Genomic DNA, 4,904 nt, shown 5'->3' with positions numbered 1-4,904 from the left:
ACAATTTATTTCCAGTGGTCAAATCTTTAATTAATTAAATTGAAAGGATTGAAATTTATGGAATATTAAATGAATAATCATGACATTAAATATATATATTTTTAATTGTTAAATTCTAAAAATTCATGAATCACGTCAATGATATTAACACTATAAAATTATCGTTAATGACTGAAAAATAAATTCTCGAAAGAATCTTGAAAATCTATATAGTATTATAGTAGTAGGGTGCCCGTGTAGTGCCGTGGGAGAGACAATTTACATTACCGTACTTGTTTCGGGTAGTTTTCTGGTGCATATAATATTTATTGTAGTTTCATTGAGTTAGATATATGTCATAAGCGAAGTTATGGATTAATCTATTTCATTGTGGTGTACATATATGGTTCGGTCATGTCCGCTATTATCCTCAATCGAAATTGAAACCAAAGTCATTGGTTAGTCTATTTTATTAACCAATCGGTTTTTGATTAACCAGTCTGGTTAATTCAGTTACATTGGCGGTTTTATGTTTGGTTCTTTTAATTTAGGTTAATAGCTAAATTAACACTTAAGTTAAAAATTTTGCTTAGAAATACATGAAATACATATCTAAAAATACAAAATACATGAACTGAATGTATAAAAGCTAGAAATATATGGATGAGAAAAGAAACCCGAGACCGACAAGTGAACCTGAAACCCAAAACATATGTGACGGGTATATGCTCGACGGGTATGGGATTAGTTTTAAAAAATGTTGCAGGTATTGGACGAATACGGGATTAGATGATACTAGACCGATAACTAGAAACTACATATCCGTTTATCCGAACTACATACCATTATATATTCGTTTATCCGTTTATCGTTAAAAAACTATTGAAGGGTAGAAAAGTAATTTGGTTAAAGTAAAATAAAAATAATATAATAATCTATATATAACTATATAATACATCTCTAATGGACACAAAAGTAATTTAACATCTATTTTTTAAGATGGCAGACTAATAGTCTTAAATAAAACCTATATTTTTACATTTTTGTTCCCATTTTATCCTCCTCTTCACCTGAATCGTTCTCTTTCAATCTACCTTTATATCATCAGTTTCTTCACACTTCACCTGAATCGTTCTCTTTCAATCTAGCTTTATGATTGAATCTCTACAGCCACAAACGAATTCAGTTCTTTCGTATTCAACCGAGAAGTCTGTATTGAAGTTTGATCTTTCACATTCCCTCACCTGCCCTTCAATTGAATGTTGCGACTCAATCATCTGCCTTTAATTAGTCGCCTCAATCCACCTCTTCTTATTCATAAACAACGCTTCTTCCTGTCATTATGCCGATTTGGATTTTCAATTCCGCGTGAAAGAGACAGCAATCGATTCATTCAAATCCCCAGTTTCTCTCCGGTAACAAAATTCAACAAACAATCGGCAATCGTTGGTGTGCTTCTCGGTAGCTCGTTCAAAGGAAATGTCGATGTCACTAATAGTTATGCAGGTTTGGTTTTTGATCGATTCGGTTTTTGTTTTGCGTGTGTTCTAGGGTTTGTTTGGATCTGAGGTGGTAAATTTAGTTATTGTAGATTGTTTTTGGTGACGTGACAGTTTAATTTTGTATTTGTTTGTGGTTATAGATTGTTCATGATAAGATATGTGGTCTAGGCTTTATAATTGTGACAGATGTGACGGTTGAATTGTTGTGATTGTTCAGAATTATAGATTGTTTATGCTAAAGATGTGTATTCTAGGGTTTATATAATCATGACATATATGGCGGTTGAATTGTTTTGGTTATTGAGGATTGTAGATTGTTTATGCTAACGATGTATTCTAGGGTTTATAAATTTTAATCATGACAGATATGACGGTTGAATTTTTGTGCCTGTTCGTTGAATCGAAGTTCTACAGGGAAATAGAATTTGCTTCAAATGCCAACAAAACACTGGCTTTGTTCCCATGGTTCAATGGCCTCTTTTTCTTCTAGCCAGCAAGGTTATTCAAATTCTTGGTCCACATTTTGGTTCTTCTTATTTATTATGTGAATTTCTTCATTAAAGAAGTCGTTCTATATTTAGATATTCGTTGATGCAACATTTGGCGGCAGAGAGTGACTCACAAATACAATTGTGGGAAAGGATTTCGAGAGACGATTACATGAAATATGCAGTTGAAGAGTGTTTTACACCATCAAGCTGATTTTGACCTCAATTTTTGACAATGATGGCAAAGAGTGGTAAGTGTTTCGACTGTATATTTTGTTAGTTATTTAAGCTAGAGATGAATTAATTGGCAAGTAAATTGGGTCGAAATGAGTAATGACACGCAAACACATTTTTTGCTTTTAGTTTTCTGGAGTTTTATAAATACTTGTTGTGTTTAAAATGATTGAAATTACTATATCATTATATTTTCTGCAGGGTTAATAGAATATATGATGAAATTCGAGGAAGTATAGTGAAAGGAGCAACTGTCTCTTGTTACTCAGAAAGTTACTGCACTAACATGAATTTTGGTCGGTGTTCATTTGTTAATCTGTTTTTTCTTGGTTGATATTCTTTCAGCTACCTTGATGTACCCTTTTTACCTGTAATAATGTGGTTTTGCATGCTACATGTGCAGAAAGAAGTTGGGACACCTGAACTGGAGACTGGTGCGATTAATGTTGCGCTAGATCTTTATGATGTTATCCAGCTTGATTTTTTTAGTGTGAATATGAGGTGTGTACCAACAATAAGTTTTAATTTCTTATATGTTGTTTAGTTTGCAATTACTATCTAAACATATGCCTGACTGGATTTCTGTATCATTTGATAGAGAAAATTATGCCACATGGAATATGTTGATAAAAGCATGGAAGGAAGGCCGTTTGTTCAAAGATTAAGTGGCCAAGAGACCCTGAATTGGTATTAACTTTTGTACAAGTCAAACTTGTGCTAATTGACCTTTTTTCTATGTATTCTTTTAAAGTTATTTATATTTTATGAAGAGGTTACAAATTCGGAGGCTACACTCACTCTTCACTATCAAAGATTCAGCAGTAAACGTCCCTAGAAACCTAGACGCTAGACGTAGGTTGGAGTTCTTCACAAATTCACTTTTCATGAACATGCGTAGACCCAAACCTGTTCGGGAAATGTTATCTTTCAGGTAAAATAATTTTTTTTTGGATATTTATTATTTAACTGGTAATAAACACTCATTGGGTGATTAAGATTTTCAATGTTCCAGTGTTTTTACTCCGTATTATTCGGAGACTGTACTTTATAGCATCAACGAGCTTCTTAAGAAAACTGAAGATGGGATTTCAATTTTGTTTTACCTCCAAAAGATTTATCCCGGTATTTTGGCTTTCATGTTCAATGAATAGCAGGGGTATTCCTCTCAGAATGTTATCAGTTTCTCAGCTCAATCGTTCCCTTCAATCGTTGCCCTTTGATTGTATTCAATCATGCTTTATTTATGTAAATATTTGTGCTCAAACTTCTCAAGCTCCATCATCGTATTTTCTACATGAAAAAAAATATTATTTATCTTTCTCAGGTATTTGCTTTGTGCACGCATGTTTTTGTAAAGAAACAAGGTCCAAATTACTATTTTGCACCCACGTTTTTGTAAAGAAACAAGGCTCCGGCTGTTGTGGTTGCAACACCGGTTACGGTTGTTGCGGATGGACCTTGTAGGAAAGATGAATTGAGGCCTCTCTGTTATTGACAGTTACCAATTGCTTAAAGGTGCATAATTGATCGATGATGAGGTTTTCCTTGCACCTGCCCTTGGTTGGTGCATAAAGCAAATAAACTATATTTAGTTTTTGTCATGACAGTGAGTGGAAAGACACATGTGTATTTCAATGGGATGCTATACCAAATTGCCAGTTTTGGTACAGCCAGTAGGCAACTATTATGGGCTGTGTTATTAAGAGGTACAAGTTCAAGAACTGGGATGATCTTCTACCTGATATTCAGACAATTTCTAAACATGTTTGAGGTACTTTCAACAAATATGGTTTAGCATTTACCAATTACTATAATTAAAAAAAAATTGTAATCATGGATGTTAACAATACTTTTAGTTGGGGATGAATCAAGCCGGGCTGCAAATAAAAAAGCTTAACAAATGGGTCAAAGTTAACCATATCAAGTTCCCAGTTCCCACCACTATTTAAATCTATAATTTTAATCTGGTCCCTCCAATGATTTAGACACGTAATGCTAGCTACTTAAATCATATTTAATATTTTACTACGTAGGCTCCGCAGCAACGCGCGGGTTCCGTACTAGTTAAACTAAATGGATTACAAATGAAAAAGGTTTATACTGAATAATAAAATAGACTAAAGGACAAAAGAAAATATTATTCATCTTTTTATAATTTATATAGAAACAATAAATGTGTACTTTTGATAAGTAATAAGAGTTTACATTGTAAATAAATTAATTAATGTTTATTTAATTTAGATTTACTCACCTTGACCTAAAAATTATTTTACGCATGATATAGGAAATTAAGTTTGACAAGACGAAGAGGAAGATAAGTAGGAATTGCCTTGGAGGAAATAAATGGGATTTTATTTTATGTTCATGTCTTTTGAAATATTGTATGGATTGTTTTGAAACTTATATGATCATGTGACATTTTTAATTAGGACATGATTAAATATATAAGCTTTTAATAGTTGCCATAAGCTTTGGACAATCATCTCGCTTCGATCGATAATTCGCCACAGGTCGGGGTGTGATAACACTCATCTTTTTTCCTGCATTTTCATTTTAGTCATTGTTTTGAAAAATGAAATGTTAATATACGTCTCTTAGCCTACTTAGACAAAATCAACATTTTATTTGATCACACCCTATATGTATATCTATATACTAGGTTACAGTTTTGTGTATTACACGGGTTGATAAATTTAATGTT

At 32.7% G+C, this 4,904-nt stretch overlaps 1 pseudogene; it reads left to right on the top strand.

Moving 5' to 3' along the window:
- The first annotated feature begins 976 nt into the window (after positions 1–976).
- On the top strand, positions 977–3,521 carry LOC110918367 (annotated as a pseudogene).
- The last annotated feature ends 1,383 nt before the right edge of the window (positions 3,522–4,904 follow it).

Source organism: Helianthus annuus, chromosome 16 (assembly GCF_002127325.2).
Source record: "Helianthus annuus cultivar XRQ/B chromosome 16, HanXRQr2.0-SUNRISE, whole genome shotgun sequence".
In the NCBI taxonomy this organism is placed as follows: domain Eukaryota; kingdom Viridiplantae; phylum Streptophyta; class Magnoliopsida; order Asterales; family Asteraceae; genus Helianthus; species Helianthus annuus.
This window is presented reverse-complemented; position numbering and strand designations above follow the sequence as displayed.